Source organism: Perissodus microlepis, chromosome 11 (assembly GCF_051167445.1).
Source record: "Perissodus microlepis isolate ML-2025 ecotype Zambia chromosome 11, ASM5116744v1, whole genome shotgun sequence".
Classification (NCBI taxonomy): domain Eukaryota; kingdom Metazoa; phylum Chordata; class Actinopteri; order Cichliformes; family Cichlidae; genus Perissodus; species Perissodus microlepis.
The window spans coordinates 172,370-196,371 of NC_140471.1; the positions used below are offsets into that span (position 1 = coordinate 172,370).

Sequence of the window (24,002 nt, forward strand, 5' to 3'; positions counted from 1 at the left end):
CACTATTCTGAGCACACATAAAAAAAATTTGCAGGTGCAAGTGTTGCATTTTGAGGAGAAATTTATTTTGAGCGAAGAAAAGCTAAATTTGAGTGAACAAAATGCATTGCTGCGTGCAAAAAATGTATTTCAGTGTTTGCTATTATCCACACGCACACACACACACACACACACACACACACAGACACACACACACACACACACACACACACACACACACAATAGCAGCCCGTCTCGCTCAGTTTTTGCATTTGCGCTCGCTCGCAATGTGTTTCTTGCGGTCTCAACATTTCTGCCCTTGCACGCTCAACTCTTTCTGTACACCGTTATATTTGTGCCACAAAACCAGCCAATCACAGACTTGGATGCAAAAAAATCTGATTGGCTCTTTTGGTCTCCAATCAGCTCGAAATGACGAAATGCAATATCCCAGAATCCATTTCGTCCAAAACTCAAACGAGGCAGTGGCGGAGGAACACAGAGTGGCGGAGTTTGAAATATTACTCTTTCTGGGCCACAAAATAAACTTTTAAGATATTTTTGTTAAGATATTCATTGTGTGTACTCATGTTGTACAGTGTGTTTAGCTGCATTATGGTTACTGTTGTTTAACAGAGAGAGAGAGTATTTTAGTTGTCACCACAAGGAGGCACTGTTTCATTGTAAGGGCACGTTGTCATTTTCCTTCGAGTTGATCGCTGTCGATGCTGCAATACTCAACAATTTTAATAGGAGAATGATGCTGTGTGAACTTCGAATATCTGCTCGATTTATCAATCGATATCACATATTTCCATGAGTGCTCTAATGTTTTCAGAACAGAATGTACCAAACTTAGATAATAAGTAAAATCAGTAGGCCTAGAATTGCTAGATAAAATTAATAATCAAGGCTGAGCAGGGAGGTGTCTTTTTTTATTCCAGGAAAGGAACAGATACAAAGCGAGGAAAGATGTCAATGGAGAGAGGAGAAGATTTACAGGGAGGCGACAGGACTGCCATGTTGGTTCCATGAAGAAGATACATGTGTTTTTGTTGTACTATAAAACTGTATAACCCGCTCTGAGGGTCGTGCTTTGTGTGAATGCAGACGGCTGATTTCACACTGAGATCCGGCGCTGTAAACTTGTCATTTCAACTGCTGAGTCAAATTAAATCTTTTAAACGACAGTCGTTCTCCTGTACTTCCTTAAGGAAAAAATGAACATGTCAGCAGCAAAAACTGAGTAATGACTGGAAACAGTCACAGTTATCTGTGAGCAGCATCAACTTTTAGACAACAGGAAACATCTGCAAGAAATTTTTACTGCGGTCCAAAAAATAAAACTGTCCACCTACAGAGCTGCTACCTCCATCTGCCCCAACTGCTCTAGATGCTGAACTACAAACTCCACCCTGTCCTGAAAAGTGAAAAAGTCTTCACTTTTATTTTTCAACAGATCATCACTGAAAACATTCAAACTGACTCACCATGGAGTCTGTTTTCCTTCAAATTATAAACCTCCAGGAGGATAAACGTGTCTGTAAACAACAGCGGAAATTTCTAGAAACTGCAGACAAAAAACTCAACTCCAAGCTTCAACACTGAACCTGGTGTCCGCTGCCATCTTTGATATACAGATAATATACAGTGGAAATAATTATTTACACCTGATTAGAAACATTTAATGTCAACCATACTCACAAACACTAAAAGGAGGAAGTGTGTTTAACACTCGTCCTCGTTGGTCCAGCTGTGAGTCCGTTACCGTGATCTATGGAGAGGCAGATTTGTGCTGTTTGTGCTGGAACTAAGCTGCACAGCTGATGTTAGCCAGGAAAACATTACAGACCTCTTATCTTACCTTCTCATGGAGCTTTGCATGGAAGGAAACATTGAATATTGAAGTCTGTAGTCGTCACATCCATATCTCAAAGAGGAAAATTACAGATTAGGTCAGTCGTGAATGAAACAGCTCTTTGAAGTGAGCGATGGGAGCCTGTTTTTTTTCTTTCTCTCACTCTCTCTCTCACTCTTTTCACTTCAGAACGCAGGTGAGCCTTGTGTGTGCGCTGAGCAGAGGGGGGAGGGGCGGTAGTTACACCCACAGTAGCACGAACAGAGCAGATGGGAGAGAGAGAAAGAGAGCAGGGGCAACAACAACAGACAACATTGTCACATTAGAAAGGTATAGTAAAGAAAATGAGTGGCAATAAGAAAAGAAGCAAAATCTGGAGCCATTTCAATATTATTGACAATACAAAGGCAGATTGTAGGGTCTGCAAGAAAAAGACTATCATATAGAGCCAGCTCCACAAACAACCTGTACAGGCACCTGTCCACCCATCAGTGAAATGGGAAGATAAAACACAGTCAGTTAAGTGTGATATTAATGAAGGTGCCAGTCAATGTTCCCTCTAATGTTTCATGTGTCTGAGCGAACACACAAACTCCCTGAGCGATCTCGTGGACCACTGTGAGCAACATTAGACGTGTGCACTGTGGTCACGCCAGTGTTGAATCCATCCAAGTTACATGGTTTATTAACATAATCAAATTACAGCATTTATGTTAGACTATTTTTAATTAACTGCTTTAGCCCACTTACAATGAAAATTTAAAAAAAAAAAATCTTGTTCATGACCTGTGTAGTATGTTAACACTATTGGAAGTAAAAATAACTTGAACTCCAACTTTGATAACACAAGTTTCTTTAAAAAACCCCAAAAAACTCTGACTTGTATTATGAGTCTGTGGTCTGGAAGAGAGTCTGTAACTCTCTCTGCAAAGTACAGTAAATAATGATCAATGTTGGGCAATTAATTATTATTAATTATTATAGTTACTACTTCAAAAAAGTAACTGAGTTTTGCAAACAATAAAGTTTTTTGCAGCTGTTTACCTAAAAATGCAGCCAAGGCGTTTTTTTAAATAAACATTTCAAACTATTTACAGAACAATCAGCTGTTCTGCATCAAATCTGATGCCACACAAATTATTTGTGCCACTCCAAAAATAATTTCTGTTCACTATACCTGATACCTGCAGGCCTGACAACAGCAGATGTATCACTGCTGTAACACCTGTAACATTCAGCAGTCGCCTCATTGTTCTGACACACACAACAAAACAACTGACTACACTACACACTCACTACACAAGATTTGTGCTAAACGTTGCAAATCTCTCACATCTCACAACACCGCCGTCACTCCTAAAACTTCCTCCCATTTCTTAACAACTAAATGCCATGTTTTGATTGGTCGACATGGTACATTTTTCGACCAGTGGGAAAGGGCGGGGTGTTTTGGTTTTGTCTTTGCTCACAGGCTTTCGAGCGTTTTCCTTATAAAACACCGTTTTTACCGTTTCTTCCTGCAGTAAATATAAACAACGACAGTATTCAGGAAGAAAACCAAACATTGCAGATATTTTTATCACAACTCTGGTTTTACGTGGCCGATCAACACAATTTAAAAACTGGTATAAAGTCCACACTTTTTCCGTCAGTTGTTCCGTCTGTCCTGCTCACATCTCCAATGGTTGTACACGTTGTCATTAACGTGGCTTCACTCCACATCAGCCACACCGCTTTGCTAGCTAAAACACCGGTGTCGGCACATATTTACTTTAATTTCAATTCAGGCTAGAATTATTTTTGTGTGCGCAACGCAGATTTTCTCTGTGCAGAGACCATGCCAACAGTGCGCAATTGCACACGTGCGCAGCTTAGAGGGAACATTGGTGCCAGTGTGTTTACTGCAACTGTTGCTGCTGCTGCTGCGTCTACAGCATCTTGCAGCATACCACCACAACCACCTAAACCAACCCAGATCTCTATGAGACAGTTTTTGCAGAAGTCTTTGACCCCAGCAAGACAGAACTCAAGTGATAAAGAGCTGACAAAAATGATTGTGCTTTTTTTCCAACTATTTTCAGTTGTTGATGATATAGGATTCAGAAAGTTTATTCATCCACTGAATCCAGTTTTATATTGATGTTGATAATAAATTAATTAAAGCAAGAAATCAACCTGAAAAGCAACTTGGGGGGCCAAAGGTGCTGGCTCTTTTTAGTGAGCCGAGCCAAAAGTGCTCGTTCTCTAAAAAGCCAGAATTCCCATGACTATTACAGACGATGCATTCAGGTACACCTGGGAAACTCCCAAATCTCTCCTCAAACAGCTGGAAGGTTGTCCAAAGGTGATTTACTATTCCTGGATTCCCTGTTAGTTTGAAACATAAATATCTACCATTACTTTGTTTGACTATTTCATCACTGTTTATTTAATCAGATTTCAACATGTTGGACTTATGGGCATTACTAGGATCTTGAAACATTGGGGGCTATATATTAGTGTGTATATATATATATATATATATACACACTAATATATATATATATATATATATATATATATTAGTGTGTGTATATATATATATATATATATATATATATATATATATATATATATATATATATATATATATATATATACACATGTTAATGGTGGCAGACAAACAGAAGAAGACGGCCGTAGTGATCGATGTAGCGGTTCCGAATGGCAGCAACATCAGGAAGAAGGAACACGAGAAGCTGGAGAAATACCAAGGGCTCAGAGAAGAGTTCGAGAAGATGTGGAGGGTGAAGGTAACGGTGGTCCCCGTGGTAATCGGAGCACTAGGTGCAGTGATTCCCAAGCTAGGCGAGTGGCTCCAGCAGATCCCGGGAACATCATCAGAGATCTCTGTCCAATTCAATTCAATTCAATTCAATTTTATTTATATAGCGCCAAATCACAACAAAAGTCGCCTCAAGGCGCTTCATAGATACAGAGAAAAACCCAACAATCATATGACCCCCTATGAGCAAGCACTTTGGCGACAGTGGGAAGGAAAAACTCCCTTTTAACAGGAAGAAACCTCCGGCAGAACCAGGCTCAGGGAGGGGCGGCCATCTGCTGCGACCGGTTGGGGTGAGAGAAGGAAGACAGGATAAAAGACATGCTGCGGAAGAGAGACAGAGGTTAATAACAGATATGATTCAATGCAGAGAGGTCTATTAATACATAGTGAGTGAGAAAGGTGACTGGAAAGGAAAAACTCAATGCATCTTGGGAATCCCCCGGCAGCCTACGTCTATTGCAGCATAACTAAGGGAGGATTCAGGGTCACCTGGTCCAGCCCTAACTATATGCTTTAGCAAAAAGGAAAGTTTTAAGCCTAATCTTAAAAGTAGAGATAGTTTCTGTCTCCCGAATCCAAACTGGAAGCTGGTTCCACAGAAGAGGGGCCTGAAAACTGAAGGCTCTGCCTCCCATTCTACTTTTAAATACTCTAGGAACAACAAGTAGGCCTGCAGAGCGAGAGCGAAGTGCTCTAATAGGGTGATATGGTACTACAAGGTCATTAAGATAAGATGGGGCCTGATTATTTAAGACCTTGTATGTGAGGAGCAGGATTTTGAATTCAATTCTGGATTTAACAGGAAGCCAATGAAGGGAAGCCAAAACAGGAGAAATATGCTCTCTCCTTCTAGTCCCTGTCAGTACTCTTGCTGCAGCATTTTGGATTAGCTGAAGGCTTTTCAGTGAGTTTTTTGGACATCCTAATAATAATGAATTACAGTAGTCCAGCCTGGAAGTAATAAATGCATGAACTAGTTTTTCAGCGTCACTCTGAGACAGGATATTTCTAATTTTAGAGATGTTGCGCAAATGGAAGAAAACAGTCTTACATATTTGTTTAATATGTGCGTTGAAGGACATGTCCTGGTCAAAAATGACTCCAAGGTTCCTCACAGCGTTACTGGAGGCCCAGGTAATGCCATCCAGAGTATGAATCTGGTTAGATACCATATTTCTAAGATTTTCAGGGCCGAGTACAATAACCTCAGTTTTATCTGAATTAAGAAGCAGAAAGTTAGCGGCCATCCAGGTCTTTATGTCTTTAAGACATTCCTGCAGTTTAACTAATTGGTGTGTGTTATCTGGCTTCATGGACAGATAGAGCTGGGTGTCATCTGCATAGCAGTGAAAATGTATGCTATGTCTTCTAATGATGCTGCCTAAGGGAAGCATGTATAATGTAAACAGAATTGGTCCTAGCACTGAACCCTGTGGAACTCCATAATTAACCTCAGTGTGTGAAGAGGACTCTCCATTTACATGCACAAATTGGAGTCTATTAGATAGATATGATACAAACCACTGCAGTGCAGTACCTGTAATACCTACAGCATGTTCTAATCGCTCCAATAGGATATTATGGTCGACAGTATCGAACGCTGCACTGAGGTCTAGCAGGACAAGCACAGAGATGAGTCCACTGTCAGAGGCCATAAGAAGATCATTTGTAACCTTCACTAAAGCTGTTTCTGTGCTGTGATGAGCTCTGAAACCTGACTGAAACTCTTCAAATAAACCATTCCTCTGCAGATGATCTGTTAGCTGTTTGACAACTACTCTTTCAAGGATTTTTGATATGAAAGGAAGGTTGGAGATTGGCCTATAATTAGCTAAGACTGCTGGGTCTAGAGATGGCTTTTTGAGTAAAGGTTTAACCACAGCCAGCTTGAAGGCCTGTGGTACATAGCCGACCATTAGAGATAGGTTGATCATATTTAAGATCGAAGAATTAATCAATGGCAGGACTTCTTTGAGCAGTTTTGTAGGAATGGGGTCTAAAAGACACGTTGATGGTTTGGAGGAAGTAATTATTGAAGTTAACTCAGAAAGATCAATTGGAGAAAAAGAGTCTAACTTAACATCAATGGTACTAAGAGTAGCTGTAGATAATATTACATCTGTGGGATGATTACTGGTAATTTTTTCTCTAATGATAAAAATTTTATTTGTGAAGAAGTTCATGAAGTCATTACTAGTTAACGTTAAAGGGATGGTTGGCTCAACAGAGCTCTGACTCTTTGTCAGCCTGGCTACAGTGCTGAAGAGAAACCTGGGGTTGTTCTTATTTTCTTCAATCAGTGATGAATAGTAAGATGTTCTGGCTTTGCGGAGGGCTTTCTTATAAAGCAGCAAACTATTTCTCCAGGCTAAATGATGATCCTCTAAATTTGTGACACGCCATTTCCTCTCCAGATTACGAGTCATCTGCTTTAGGGTACGTGTTTGAGAATTATACCACGGAGTCAGGTACTTCTGATTAGAGACTTTAGTTTTCACTGGAGCTACAGTATCCAGAGTCGTACGTAGTGAGGAGGTGAAATTATTAACAAGATAATCAACCTCTGTTGGGGTAGCGTTCAGATAGCTGCTCTGCTCTGTGTTGGTACAGGGCATTGAAGATGATAACAGTGGGTGGATTATATTCTTAAACTTAGTTACAGCGCTTTCAGAAAGACATCTACTTTGATAAAATCTACTCTCCACCGCTGTGTAATCAATTATTGTAAATGTAAATGTTATCAGGAAATGATCAGACAGGAGAGGGTTTTCAGGAAACACTGTTAAATGTTCAGTTTCTATGCCATATGTTAAAACAAGATCTAGAGTGTGATTAAAGTGGTGGGTGGGTTCTTTTACATTTTGAGAGAAGCCAATTGAGTCCAATAACAGACTAAATGCCATGTTGAGGCTGTCATTTTTAGCATCTACATGGATGTTAAAATCACCCACAATAATTATTTTATTTGAGCTCAGAACTAAATTAGATATAAAGTCTGAGAAATCAGACAGAAACTCTGTGTAAGGCCCAGGTGGACGATAGATGATGTCCAGAAGAGCGCAGTCCTGGGAACAGCTAAGATACTGTGCAGGACCCTCAAGCTCCCAGGCCTCTGGTAGAGGACCCGAGCTTGAAGGATAGACCGCCCGCAGGGGCGAGAGGGGAATATATTTTATCAGACACTGTGTGCTGCCATAAGGCTATAGTCACAACTGTAAAATTGATTATTTCTCTTTCATTATTTCTTTTTCCTATGTGTTTTGGAAGGAGTAGCTGAACTACTTTTATTTTGGGTCTAAACATGTTGAACAGGAAGTCAGAATCAGACTAATGAGAACTAAACCTGCAGACCAGAAGAGGAAGTAGTTTCTAGTTTGTGAACTTCCTGTGGTCACAGTCATGTGTCTGTTAGTGGTTCAGTTTTCATGCTCAAGGAGGTGTTAAAAGCAGAAATCGTGACTGTTCAGCTGTTGCTACGTGCACTAATATCACACAGACTAGATTAAAACAGAAACCTCAGGTTGTTTCCTTTTTGCTGCTCAACTAAAAGGTCATTTTTCTTTCCATTTGACACCTGATACAATTTGATATTTTCATTTCTTTGTTTTCTGGTACTTTCTCAGCTCCTAGGGGAAGAGGTGAAATCAGAGGTGGCAAATGTACAGACATCGTTTACTTAACTAGAAGTACAGATACTTCTGTTAAAACACACTAATTCTCCTCACTCACTCAGCTCAGGCAATCTCTCCAAGCATTCCAGGATGGAAAATCCAGGGGAGGTCTGTACATGAGAGGAAGAAGTCTGTGAAGGTTCTCAGTCATCCAGGTCATCGTAGTCAAAGGAGCTTGCAAAGAAAAGAGTCTGGACTTCTTTAAGTTTACTTGAAGACGTTTCACCTCTCATCCGAGAAGCTTCTTCAGTTCTAAGGTCAAATGGTGGAGAGTCCCAGATATAAACCTAGTGGGAGTATCCCCCCACAGAGGGACAAAAGGACCCCCTGATGATCTTCTAATCGCCTGAGCCAAGGTGGGAAACTGGGTGTGGGTCCCAATCAGCCAGAGTTTCGGGTGTGTTCATTGTGAAACCTGTGGTGTATGCTGTACAGTGCAGCGAGGAATGCCCAGACCTCTACATTGGAGAGACCAAACAGCCACTTCACAAGCGCATGGCACAACACAGAAGAGCCACCTCCACAGGACAAGACTCAGCAGTCCATCTGCATCTTAAGGATAAAGGACACTCTTTCGAGGATGCCAATGTTCACATTTTGGACAGAGAGGACAGATGGTTTGAAAGAGGAGTGAAAGAAGCCATCTATGTCCACTGTGAGCGACCATCTTTGAACAGAGGCGGGGGTTTACGACACCAACTCTCTGCCATCTATAATCCAGTTTTGAGATCCCTTCCCAGACGCCTTAACGCCCACTCACATCCTGGGCCATCTGACCTCAGGAATTCGCATGATAAGGTGGGGCCAGGTTTCACAATGAACACACCCGAAACTCTGGCTGATTGGGACCCACACCCAGTTTCACACCTTGGCTCAGGCGATTAGAAGATCATCAGGGGGTCCTTTTGTCCCTCTGTGGGGGGATACTCCCACTAGGTTTATATCTGGGACTCTCCACCATTTGACCTTAGAACTGAAGAAGCTTCTCTGATGAGAGGTGAAACGTCTTCAAGTAAACTTAAAGAAGTCCAGACGCTTTTCTTTGCAAGCTCCTTTGACATGAGAGGAAGAACAATGAGATTAGTTGTGAGGGAAAAAGTCAAGAAAAAACACACTAGATAAAAGAGCTGGGGCTTAATAATAATAATGTGTATGTGTTAGTCCCCGTAGGGAAATTACTCCTCTGCATTTAACCCATTCACCCAGTGAAGCAGTGGGCAGCCACCAATGCAGCGCCCGGGGAGCAGTGTGTAGGGACGGTACCTTGCCCAGGGGTACCTCAGGGTAGCTGTTCAGTGGAGCCGAACCCCCGACCTTCCGATCATGGGGCCACCACTCTACCTACTGAGTTATCCCTGATAAATGAGGCATTACTGACAGCCTCATTTATCAATCAAAGAATGAACCTTAGCTGCCATTTTTATAATAGTGCCTCATCAAAAGATCATCATGAACTTGTGATTGATGTAGCAGATGCTTTAGACACAAGCACAGAAGGCAGAGAGAGAGACAGAGAAAGCAAACCGTTTTTTGTGGATTTACACAAGTAATAAAAAATGTATTTGCTGATTTCTGTTCCTTACACTGATGTGTACTGTTTATGCAGACTTTAGTATAAACTTTAGTACAAAGTTTGTATAAAAGTAGAAATCAATGACTGAATCAAAACATTAACTTGAATTCATATTAAATATTGCTACCCTTTATGCAATCGAACTCTGATCACTGTGCACCCGTGCAACACACTGTTCCTTATTTTAAACCCAGGGAATATAATCTTTTTATCCTGCGCTAAACTGAGTATTTTTATGTAATCTTTAAATAGCACAAAGTATAACCCTCAGATTGTTTTGGAGGATATTTCACAATATGAAAAATAAAAAATAATAACTTCACATTATATACATATCTAAAAACGTATAGAATGTGGAAATTCGGTTTTAAAAAATTAGGACATGACATGCTTTTAATTTCTAGTTTATCAAATGCCACTGAGCAGTGTTTACCTTTAAATATAACCTTTCTCCTTTCTCTCATTTTTTTCTGTCTTTGGGAAATACAGCAGCTGGACCTTTTGCAGAAAACCACATATAAGCAGTTTGTGTGTTTGGTGATATTTGTCAAGCTGATAGAAACACTGCATTTGAAATTACTCACCACTTTATAAAAAACAAAAAAACAAAACATTGTTTCCTTTATACTTGCTCCTCTTCTGTACTGCTACCTTGATGCAGAAGTACTGTGACCACAATCAAAAATGCCTATCACTCTGGCCCACTTTAACCCCAGAATATAATACTATAGATTATGTAAAGATTATCTTTTTGCATACGCAATAAGCACCAGTGATGGATACACCAATTGGATTATCTTTCATGTATCATTGTTCCCTTCATTTACGCACTCAGTGCGGGAAAAAAATAAACAACAACCCTCAAACCCTTCATCTGCAAACTGTCCTGAATGCTGAACCATAAACCCCACTCTGGGCTGAGAAATGAAAAACATCTTCAATGTTTTTCTGCAGATCACCACTGAAAACGTTGCAACTGAAACTACATGGAGTCTCTTTTTTCCCCTTCAGACTCTACAAACATCCAGGACAAAAAACAAGCTGAAACAACCAACTCCCACATTGAACTAGTCTATGAACCTGGTCTCTACAGCCATCTTTTATATACAGGGTGTCACAAAACGGCTGTGTGCAGGCAAGAAAGGACCCAAATGCAAAGCTCACAGAGACTAACGCAAACTCAAAAACACTGCTTTATTGCGGGCGTGGAGGTGAAACAAAGAATAAAACTAAACTGGGAAACGAATAATCAGAATCAGAATACTTTATTGATCCCTGGGGGAAATTATTTTTTTGTTACAGTGCTCCATTATAAACCAACATAAACCAACATTAACAAGACAGACAATACACTAACTAAGAATAGTACAATATATACATATATATATATACATAAGTCACTCATTAATAAATAGCTGGAAAACAAACATGTAGTTGTAGCAGTAACCAGTGTGTTAAGTGGATGCGTTGTACAGGGAGCCACAGGCAGGAAAGATTTCCTGTGTCGTTCAGTGGTGCTTTTCGGTAATCTCAGTCTCTCACTGAACGTGCTCCTGTGACTGACCAGCATGTCATGGAGTGGGTGGGAGGTGTTATCCAACATAGTCTTTATCTTGGACAGCATCCGCCTCTCCGACACCACCTTGAGGGAGTCCAGCTCCATCCCCACAACATTACTGGCCTTACGGATTAGTTTATTAAGTCTGTTGGCATCTGCTACCCTCAGCCTGCTCCCCCAGCATGCAACAGCATAGAGGATCGCACTGGCCACAACAGACTCGTAGAAAATCCTGAGCATTTTCTGGCAGATGTTGAAGGACCTCAGTCGCCTCAAAAAATAGAGACGACTCTGGCCCTTCCTGTAAAGTGCTGTGGTGTTTTTAGCCCAGTCCAGTTTATTGTCAATGTGTACTCCAAGGTATTTATAGTCTTCCACAATGTCAACACTGACCCCCTGGATTGAAACAGGGGTCAAGTGTTTCCTGGTCTTTCTGAAGTCCACGATCAGTTCCTTGGTCTTTGCCACGTTGAGCTGCAGATGATTCTGCTCACACCACGTGACAAAGGAGTCGACCACAGCCCGGTACTCTGTCTCATCATCCCTGCTGATGCATCCAACCACCGCAGAGTCATCAGAGAACTTCTGAAGATGGAGGTCTCTGTGCAGTGGCTGAAGTCTGTGGTGTAGAGGGTGAAGAGAAAGGGGGAGAGGACAGTCCCCTGTGGTGTCCCTGTGTTGCTGATTACCTTATCAGACACACACTGTGGGAGACGTACATATTGTGGTCTTCCTGTCAGGTAATCAACAATCCAGGACACCAGAGAATAACAAACTAATGAAAGAAACAGGGAGCATAACACACAGCTATGATGTAGGACATGACACTTACAAGGAGAAACACGGGGCTTAAACACACTGAGGGATAACGAGGGGAATGAGACACAAAAGGAGAGCACAGCTGGCAGTGATTAGGCAGGACGACACAAGGGAAGCAAAACTAGAAACACTGACATGAAACACAGACCTTCAAAGTAAAACAGGAAACACACAGACTGAACTTTAGACACGTAAACTTAACAGACTGGGTAGACAGAACATCGGGACCTGAAACATGGGACAGAAAGGCACAGTAGACACAACATGGAACACAAAGAAGCCATTACACAAAACCCAAGAACTAAATCATTGACAACCATAACCGAAACCTAGGGAAATAATAATCAAAACAGTACAACGAAGGAACCAAGAAAAATGTGCATTTCCTGCAAAAAAGCTTTGTGCATGCTGTAAAGCAGATGCTGTCTGCTGAAACTAGCTGAAAAAGCCGAAAAGTTGAAGAAATTGTAAAAACTTTGCAGAAACATTAGAACTTTGCAAAAATCTAATTATTTAGCAGAACTGCAATATCTTAGAGGAAACATAATACTTGGCAGAAATACAATAGCATAGCAGAACTTCTGAGAAATATTGTAACTTAGCAAAAACATGATAACTTCTCAGAAATACAAGAATTTAGGAGAAATGTGACAAGATAACAGAAATAATATATTTAGCCAGAAATACTTAAACAATACAGAAATACTATGTTTCAGCACAAATACTCTGGTTTAGCACAAATATTATAACATAGCAGAAATACCATTATATAGCAGAAATGCTATATTTAGAAAAAAACATAATTTAGTAGAAATACTATGATTTAGCAGAAATACTATGATATAGCTTAATTAATATGATTTAGAACAAATACTGTGATTTAGCAGAATAGTAATAACTTAAGTGGAAATATTGGAAAAGTAAAATGAAAAGCTGAAAAAAAGGAAAATGGTTAAGTTCCCTCAAAACTAATTGTGGTTCACCTGTGAAAAGAAAATAAAGATTAAAAATAGATTAAAAAAAACCCCAAGAAATAACAGCCAACAGATACACACAATTACAAATATGGACACATATGGAAACACACATACACAGAGGGACACACACACAGGATCTAATCCAGTACACCAGTCTAAATATATTCAATGTGAATCCTACAATGAGATGTTGCCAAAAAAGTCTCTCTCTCTCTCTCTCTCTCTCTCTCTCTCTCTCACACACACACACACACACACACACTCAGCAGTCAGGGAGGCGCTAAGTTTGGCCAACAGCACATTCATTCATTTCATTTCATTTATTTATTTATAAAGCACATTTAATAACAACAGGGAGTTGACCAAAGTGCTGTACAAAATAACAATTAAACAATGACATTAACAACAACAACAGGTAAGACAATTAAAAGAAAATTAGGATAGAAGAATTGGCAACTCTCATACAGTTTCGAAAGCCAGAGTAAAAAAATATGCTTTAAGATGCGATTTAAAAAGAGTAACAGTTGGGGCCTTTCTAATGTGGAGAGGTAGATCATTCCACATTTTCGGTGTCAAAACCGCAAATGCCCGATCTCCTCTATGAACCATCCTAGACTTATGTAAGGTAAGGAGTAGATGATCACTTGATCGAAGGGCTCTAGAGGGCATATAAAACTGCAATAGGTCAGACAAATAGTCCGGTGCCTGGCCATTTAGCACTTTATAAGTCAAAAGTAAGAGTTTGAATTTAATTCTAAAACGCACTGGAAGCCAATGAAGGGAATCAAGCACCGGAGTAATATGTTGGTGTTTCTTCACACAAGTGAAAAGGCGAGCTGCAGCATTCTGTACAAGTTGGAGCCGGGTGAGCTGGACTGACTGACACCCACATAAAGTGAATTGCAGTAATCCAGTTGAGATAAAACAAACGCATGAATTGCTCGTTCCAAGTTTCTAAAGGATAAAAAAGATCTCACTTTGGATAGGAGCCTTAATTTAAAAAAGGACCACTGGACAACTGAATTAATTTGTTTCTCGAATGTAAGTTTGCTATCCAAGAAAACCCCCAGTTTTTTTACATGCGTTTTAACAGCACATGTTAGGTTGCATAAGTCCAAATCTGGGGCATTGAAATTACAGCTCGGTCCAAAAATAATTACCTCAGTTTTATCCTCGTTGAAGGTAAGAAAATTTGAGGCCATCCAGGTTTTAACTTCGTCGAGACATTTGACTAACGATTCCATGGGCGTGGAGGTGTTTCTATTAAACAGAAGATAAATCTGAGTGTCGTCGGCATATGAGTGAAAGCAGATGTTATGCTTCCTAAAGATTAGGCCTAGGGGCAACATGTAGATTGAAAAAAGAATTGGGCCTAATACGGAACCCTGCGGGACACCACAAGTAAAAGGACCTGGGGAAGAAATAAAATCATCAAGGCTCACGGAAAAAGTCCTCTCGGAGAGGTACGACCTAAACCATTCCAAGGGGATACCTTTGATACCACATTGCTCCAAACGGGAGATCAGAATGCTTGGTCAAACAGGATCAAAGGCTGCAGTTAAGTCTGGGAGCAGGAGCACAGCTGGGTCTCCTGAGTCAGTGATTAACAAAAATATCATTAAGTATTTTTAAGAGGGCAGTTTCTGTGCTGTGGTGGGTTTTGAAGCCCGACTGGAACTTCTCAAAAATATTATGACTATTTAGAAAGGATTGTAGCTGCTCAAATACAATCCTTTCTAGAATTTTTGACAGAAACGGAAGCTTGGAAACAGGTCTAAAATTAGCAAGAACAGAAGAATCAAGGTTCGGTTTTTTAAGCACTGGCTGCACTACAGCGTGCTTGTATCCAGTTGGTACTACTCCAGAGCTGAGACTACTATTAAAAATAGTTAAAATGTTGGAACTCCATCTGAAGGGCAGGATGATGTCTTTATGCTATTGCAAAGATCTTCCACCTGGTTGAGACATACAGCCTCAAACTGGTCAAAAGCAGTTGAGGAGGTATATGTTATTGAGAGATTATACAGAGATGGGGTAGATGTAGATCGAAGCCTTTCTATCTTATTAATAAAAAACTGCAAGAACCTATCGCAAGTTTCAATGGAGCTATCTATATGGAAAGCGGGGGAGGTATTCAAGACTGAATCAATAGAGAAAAGAGTTCGGGGGTTATTAGAGTTGTTCTCAATAATGCTTGCGAGATACTTAGATTTTTCAGCTTTTACGATGACTTGATATCTAGATAGGCTCTCTCATCAGCAGGAAAGAGACTTGGAACTTGTCTTTTTTCCATTTTCGTTCAGCCTTCCTGCACTGTCGCCTAGCTGATCGAGTTGAGTCGTTTATCCACGGTTCTGAGTAAGCTGTCGATCGCACTGATTTAAATGGGGCGATCACATCAAGAATAGTCTTGCATTTATTATTAAAATTCGAAATCATCTGCTCAATACCATCACCAAGGGAAGAATTCGACAGTCTTTCAAAAGGCAGTGGAAAACTGTTCTGTGGAAGTTGGTTTAAAAACACGATAACGTCGTGTTGAAGATGTAGGTTTAAGAGGGCAATGAGATAAAAGTATATTAAACACTAATGGACAGTGGTCAGAAAAGATTGCATCACTTATTTCCAAATTAAAAATTGGTAATCCAAAAGACAACACGAGGTCCAACATGTGGCCCTGTACATGTGTCGGATCCAATACATGCTGGATGAAGCTAAAAGAGTCAATCAAATTTAAAAAGTCTTTAGCCAGCTGGTTGTGGGGCAGCATACATGGATATTAAAATCACCTACTATTAAAATTTGATCATAACTCAGTATGATTCCAACAAGTGTTGGAGTAATATACAGACAGTGGCACATAAGAACTGATGTCTTTCATTAAACCCAGTGTGAGAACAAAAGGAGGCAGAGTTCCTGATTCAGTGACTTAAACAACAAAGACAAAACTCCTAAACACAGACTTAACAATGTGGTGTTTGCTGTACAGTGTAGAGAGGAATGTCCAGACCTCTACATTGGAGAGACCAAACAGCCACTTCACAAGCGCATGGCACAACATAGAAGAGCCACCTCCACGGGACAAGACTCAGCAGTCCATCTAAAGGTCAAAGGTCACTCTGAGGATGCCAATGTTCACATTTTGGACAGAGAGGACAGATGGTTTGAAAGAGGAGTGAAAGAAGCCACTGTGAGCGACCATCTTTGAACAGAGGCGGTGGTTTATGACACCAACTGTCTGCCATCTATAATCCAGTTTTGTGTTCCCTCCCCAGACGCCTTAGCGCCCACTCACATCCTGGGCCATCTGACCTCAGGAAATCACATGATAAGGTGGGGCCAGGCTAAGCTAATGAGTCACAGGAAGCTATGCTAAGGTTAACTGGCCTATAGTCTATATCTTGCTGTCTGCAAAAGACAGAGTAACTTAAATGCACCATATAACTCCCACAAGTGCATACAATTCAACACAACTACACAAGCATTGTTTTAACCTTTTAAACCAAACGTTAACGTTTCTCTGTCAACAGCCTATTGTCTAAATTAGCGAGCTAACAGAGCTACGTAAACAGAGCGAACATGAGAGACCCGACTGCAGACGTCAGTAATGCAGCGTAATGGAATAATTTCCTGATCTTCACTAAAGTTATGAACTGCCTCTGGAACCCAGTTATGGTACAAAAAAATCTATTCAACAATAATATTGATGCAGTTCAGTCTTTTATCGCTCAGCTATGGAAGCCCGTTTCCGCCTCTAAAAAAAAAAAAAAAGGATACTTAACTCGAAATTTCGAGTTATCTTTCTCAAAATTTCGACGTATTTTCTCGAAATTTCAACTTATTTTCTCGAAATTTCAACTTAGCAACTCGAAATTTCAACTTAGCAACTCGAAATTTCGACTTAATAACTCGAAATTATGAGAAAAATAACTAGAAATTTTGAGAAAATAACTCAAAATTTCGAGTTAGCTCTGCCAATCAGTAATCTATGTGAATGACGTAATTTCCGTGTTACCCGGAAGCTGAAGCCCTCAGCTACAAATGCTACAGAAATGCTAACAGTATTACAGATACGGATCATGAATTCACAAATTGCTGAGTATTTTAAGCGTGGCTTCACAAATGAGGAGATTCTTGCGTTATTAGCTGAATCACATGGCATTACTATCAGCCTCCGTACAGTTGAAAGGATTTTACACAACAACCAACTTTGGCGCAGAAAGAACAAAACAGAGGTGGGAGAGGTGGCAGCTTTTATACAAGCACAATTGGCAACCTCAGGACAGTGTCATGGGTATCGTTGGATGCGCCAGAAGTGTTGGATGAATGGCATTGTTACTGACAGAGAAACCGTTTGTCTTCTGCTCCATTTATTCGACGGAGAAGGTGTGGATTTGAGGTCACGTAGACGACTGCGGAGGCGAGTATATCATAGCAGAGGCCCCAACTATGTGTGGCATATCGACGGCTACGATAAGCTGAAGCCATTTGGGATTGCAATCAGTGGATGCATTGACGGCTTTTCAAGGAGTGTAATATGGCTAGACGCTTACAAGACAAATAATGACCCGAGAGTAATTGCTGGCTACTTCATGGATGCCGTGATTCAACAAGGTGGTTGCCCTGATCGAGTGAGATTAGATCTAGGAACAGAAAACGTCCATGTGGCTCACATGCAACGATTTTTGCACTTTACAGACAATGAACCAGAAAGAGAGCACGTCATATTTGGAGCAAGTACAGGAAATCAACGCATTGAAAGATGGTGGCTAATCTTACGAAGCCAGTGTATCCAGTATTGGATTGAACTATTTGACAAACTAAGAGAGGATGGCCACTTCTCAGAGTCTTTCTTGGACAAATCATTGGTCCAGTTCTGTTTTCTTCACATTATACAGGTGAGTTTACATAGGTGATTGTGTAAACGACATGTATTGTAACTGTTTAATTTGTAACAACTCACACGGCCTTTGCATATTATAGAAACATCAGATATATTAAAGTACACGTGAAAAGTAGTGCTTTTTAAAAAAACTGTTTTGTTAAAAAAAAAAATTCCACTTATATATCAAGGAACACAATTATACATTATAACACATTGATTATTTATATGTGTGTTTATTTATATGTGTTTAGGCCTCTCTCTGTACTTGGTTAGCATTTTTGGTGGGTCAAAACTAAGTAAATAAGTATCTGTCTGTCCATGATATATATATATATATATGTGTGTGTGTTAGGGATGGGTATCGAAAACCGGTTCTTGTTGAGAACCGGTTCCCACTGTTTCAATTCCTTGGAATTGTTTGCCATTTTTGCAAACGATTCCCTTATCGATTCCAGTCGCCCCGAATGACGTCACCACGTTGCGGAACGTCATTTACCTGGCAGGAAATACGGCGCCTAAGCGGCTTAAATGCTCAAAAGTTTGGTTATACTTTACGAGAATGGATGACAACAGGGCAACTTGCAATACTTGCAAAGTAGATATTTCATTTAAGGGAGGAAACACTACGAATATGCAAAAGCATTTGCTCACAAAACACGTGATGACCTTAAATGAATGTCGTGTTTTTAATTCCGCTCTGGACTCGTGAATCTCAACCCAGCAGCAGCGGTAACGTTTGCACGTCCTCTCCCATTAATGCGGCAGGTAAATAAGCAACTAACAGTGCATATTATGTTAGCGCGATCTGCCTTTTTACAAAACCTGCCATTACTGTGCATTTAGGTGACCGTGATGAGACAGACAGACAGAGTTTGGCTCAGATGCTGGCAGTTCTCGCTGCAGTCTACCGGTAGCGTCTCCTTTCAGGCCAGGATAGACGAATGTCACCGAGCAGTGACTAAGTTTGTGTTCAAAGGCTTGAACCCATTTGCCACAGCAGATGATTTTCGGTAAGTGAATGTGTTTAATTGTAGGCAGGGACATTACTGAATATTCTTGTGTAATTGCTACTGAATAATTTATGTTATACTTTGTTACTGCTACAGAAGAATATTTATTTTATTATTTTACATTTACATTTTTTTTTTCCTGGGGACCCTGTGACACCCCATTGAAGAGCCGTAGGCTGTGGATCTCTTAAGATCTCACTGTTGGGTTTGTAAGGCCATGTTACTCCTAAATTTCTATCTTGTTCAAAGAGAAGATATAAAACAAAGTTCTAAGCTAATCGACCTTAGTGTTCTCCTTTTTTAAAAAGAATCGATAAGAGAATCGATAAGAGAATCGATAAAGAATCGAATCGTTAAACAGAATCGAAAATGGAATCGGAATCGTGAAAATCTTATCAATACCCATCCCTAGTGTGTGTGTATATATATGTATATAGGTATGTGTATATATACAGATAGATATCATTAATGTAGCTCAAAGCTACATTAATGGTGTGTAAGCTAAGAAAATCAATGTAGAAGTTAGTTGTGCTTTTGTACATTAACATTTTCATATTGTATGCCTGAAAATGTTTCTTTTGTGCATTTTGTTTTCATCTAGGAAGAATTAAATGAAGTTGCTTTGGCCTGGAATGACCACAGAATGCGCCCAGTCCACAACTCCCGAAGTCCTCATGGCCGACCATCTTTTATGTATGCCCTCCCAGACATTTATGGCGTGAGGGACTGTCTCAAACATGTCAATATGGACAAAGTTGAAGCCTGCCTAGAAGAATGCGTGTTCAAAGACTTTCCATGTGAAGAGGATGTCTTTCATCTCTGTGTAGAACTCATGTCAGAACATAACCTGGAGTTTTGAGATGATGTGTTTCATACAGTGGATCTGTAAATAAAGCTAAGGCAGTTGATGCTTACTGAGTTGGAGCTTTTGCCTTAAAGGTTAGACATCGTTATGCATTTGATTGAGGTGGCAAAAACACATTCTTTGACCCTTGTCCTTCAGGGACATCTAGGGATATTTAGGCCTTTTTTCCCCTTTGTTTGGTTTTAATTTTGCTACATTTGCTGTCTGCAACAAATATCACCCCAAAATACACTTTTTTTAATGCTGTATTTTCATATTTAAACTGTAAACTTTTATGAGTTATTAATTTATGGATGGTTGTCGTTTTTGGGGCACACATACATGGGTTGGGGGCCTGAAAATGTATTTCACAAACAGGGCCAAGTGAAAAAGGCTATAAAAATTGTATTTAATTTTTGGAGGGGTTGTTTTGGATGGTTTATTTCAATTAACAAACCAATTTTTTGTTTTAAAAGCCTTATTATTAAAACATATGTACACATAATGTCTGTTAGACCTGCTATTTGGAGGATATGCAACGCATGTCACCTTGGAATTATGATTTCAACTTTTTGTAAATATGCTTTTTCATCTTTCTTTTTATTTGAGTAATTATTGATGTTTTGAAATATCTGGTTATGTAGCAGTAATTTTTTTTTCACTGTCATTTTTTCACTGCTGGGACCTTTTATATATACTCACTGTTTTCCTGATTATGGGCAGTATAATTATATATTTTTTAGCATATGGATAACCTAACTGAGTGAGATTTATGGACCTATGTTTTTTCTTTTCGGATTGCGCCTCAGAATAATAAAAACCCAGAAATTACCAAAATGAAAGATGTAATTTGTCTCACTGAACACTTTATTATAAAACACAGTTCTTTTGCCATCATCTTATCTTAAAACAAAATAACTGTACTGTATTTACAGTAACACAAAAAACCTTAAAGTATTCTTATAAAAAGCTAATTGCAAGCACAAGACTTGGAAAAAGTACGACAATACACTCAACAAAAATATGCAATATGTTGTGCAAAAATTCAATTATTATTAAAAATACAAACAGAATAGGACAATAAAAAGAGATTGAGGATAATATGGCAAGATCTGATAACAATATCCTACAATTAAAGAATAAGAACGTGTGGTCTAAAACCACTATGAAGCAAATACATTAGGCTCGAACATGAAAACAGAAATATAGGAAAATATATTTTAAATAACTACCCCATCGGCTATGCAGTTTTGAAAAAGTCTATGTATGAAAAAGTCTGATCGCCACGCCTCTAACACTGTACGCTCAGAGTCAGGCATGAACTTAAGGAAATTCTCCACAATATCACTCTTTACATATCCAAAGGCACTTGTTCCAGAATGGCACGTGCAATTTTCACAGGCAGATATTTCTCTCTAACCCATCCAAATGCAATGATTCTGCCCACACTCTCCCACTCCGGTTGCCCAAAATCATGCCTTAAGAAGGGCACTTTGTAAACGTTTCCAGTGGTGCACTGGTCATAGAATTCTTTCCAGAATTCTGAAAGACAGTCTCTCACAACTCCCCCATCGTCATGGGCCATTTCAGGTGTTCCATCAGGCAGTAAGACCTGGATTTTGATGTCGACATCTTCAAGGTCCTTATCACTAAAATGTGAAATGAGCTCTGACATTACCTGCCCTCTGTGGACCACCACTACTCTCCTCACTCTCTCACTGGATGGACCAGGTTGTGGAGAAAAAATCAGGGTGTCATCCAAATTTATTGGCTCACTGTCAGAAAAGGGGCCAACAAAAATAATGTCACTGCTGTGAGAAGTGTTAGCACTTAGAGACTGCGTGGAAGTTTGTGGAAGGTTATTGTTTGAAGTGTCTTCAATGTATGTCACATCATGGCTGATTGTTTCAAATGGAGCAGATGTTTGGACTGTAGTGACAGTAAAAGAAGAGGTTTGGTTTTGAGGACTCGCTTCAATTTCTGAAGATGGATGCAAACCTGGGTTGGAGCTCTGAAGGCTGTCATTTTGTTTTTTCTTTGTGGTGAGGTAGAACCTGAGGATATTTAGTTTTGTGACATGATAAAGTTCTCCTACTGTCAATGCATCATCGACTATCATCTCTTGATAATCCTTCAGATCACAGTCAAAATCTGTTAATGTTTCCTCCATCTGGAAAGAACAGGCCTGTTGCAACCTGTAATATGTCCCTTTTCTTGGCATCCTTGCAAATGTCTATTTTTCTTGTTCCTCCTCCTCGTCTAGCTCTAACCTGCTTGAAAACCTCAGTGTCTGTTCACTGCATCATTCCATGTTTGGCACTGATCACCACCTGCACTCATGTATATATCATGTATATATCTATCTACTTAGCACTTTTAATTCTTATTCATATTTTTATTTTCATGTCTATTTAAGCGTAATTTATGACAGTATGTTTGCACTGAAGCACCGCAGCAATTTCCTAATGTTGTAAACCTGCTCAACATTTGGCAATAAAACCCTTTCTGATTCTGATTCTGATTCTGTCTTCATCATAATGCATCCATCCTATTTCTTTTTTTCTATTTCTCTTCAGAGCATTTCTTTTATGGGTTGTTTGGGAATGTTCTTCTTGCCGTGTGCTACTGCCATCCTCTTCAGATAATTTTCTTTTGGACAGTTTGGATTTCAGCCGTTCAAAAAGCGCTGACTTGCGGCTGCTGCCCCTCCGTCTGCAAAATCCAAATACTGCTAGACGATCACCGTATGATGGCAAATAAGTCTTCAGCTCCTCATCTGTCATTAGACTTATGACACTGACATCAATCTAAAGATGGAAAAATAATTTAATTTATTGAAACAACCAGCCTTGAAAATACAATCCTATTTTTAACTTAAGAACAATGAGGAAAAGTTGCATTTCAACCAGTATCTTGTTGGAATTAAGTACCTTCTCATTCTCCAAGGTCTGTATAATTTCCTGAGAGACTTCTCTTTGTTTCAAGAATTCAGTCAAGTCTCCCATGCTGTAAGGAAGGATGTAAATTAAAATTACAAAATTAAAATAAAGCCACCATATTATCATCAAAGTATCTGTGCCTACCTACATTATGAGCTCTGACTATGGTGGAGAAGTGGGAACTGCATTTTTAAGTGTCCATTTGCACTGCAACTACAATCAGCATCACAATACAGTCAATCCCACATTTTCTCAGTTGTCTGGTTACAGTTTTATTGGTTTTGTTCCTTATTTATATAGTTGTCAGTCATATTCCCTGTTTTGGGTGATTTGTGATTTTGTTTTATACAGTGCTGTACACTTATTACGCATGCTTTCAGCAAAACGTCTGTTTCATCAGACGTAACAGGTGTCATTAGCGTGTAACAGAAACCTTATGTACCTTTGGTTAACCCTCACGTTGCATTATATTCAACTTTGTATGTAACAATCGCTGTCACACTGTTTTTGTATACCTTTTATCCAGTTATCATTTGTAGGAAGGCATTCAAAACTGAAGAACCTGGCACCATTTGTTGTTATACAGTAGCTCACGACACGATCCAGTTTTGAGTGCGCACCCCTTTGCGCCATATCCTTCCGGGTAACAAGGAAATGACATCAGCCACGTAGATTTCTTATTGGCAGCGCTAACTCGAAATTTCGAGTTATTTTCTCAAAATTTTGAGTTAATAACTCGAAATTTCGAGTTATTTTTCTCAAAATTTCGAGTTAATAAGTCCGAATTTTGAGAAAATAACTCGAAATTTCGAGTTATGGATCTTTTTTTTTTTTTTTTTAGTGGCTGAAACGGGCTTCCATACTCAGCCTCTCTGTTGCTGTGTGCAGCAGACTGTGTCAGCCACTCATCCACTCATGCTCTGAGGTCTCATAAGGAAACTCAGCTTTTTGATATAAAGTTTTTCTTGTTCCTGAATACAAATATTTTTTAAAGTATTTGTTCGAAATAAGTATTCATAAAAAACATGATATTTGTGCCTTTCTGAATACCGTATTCGGGTT

The 24,002-nt window shown here is 39.6% G+C and overlaps 1 protein-coding gene and 2 pseudogenes across 2 annotated transcripts in view; 2 read left to right on the forward strand and 1 right to left on the reverse strand.

Annotated features, from left to right (window-relative positions):
• The window catches only part of LOC146376991 (protein NLRC3-like), a 414,853-nt gene that overhangs the window by 148,859 nt on the left and 241,992 nt on the right, over positions 1–24,002 (forward strand). The gene's annotated exons all lie outside the window — the stretch shown is intronic.
• On the forward strand, positions 17,855–20,094 carry LOC146376994 (uncharacterized; annotated as a pseudogene).
• LOC146376995 (uncharacterized) lies at positions 20,530–23,683 on the reverse strand (annotated as a pseudogene). The gene is made up of 3 exons (XR_014801736.1): positions 22,932–23,683; positions 22,525–22,808; positions 20,530–22,287 (listed from the first exon to the last, which is right to left on the reverse strand). The product of XR_014801736.1 is annotated as an uncharacterized LOC146376995 (transcript).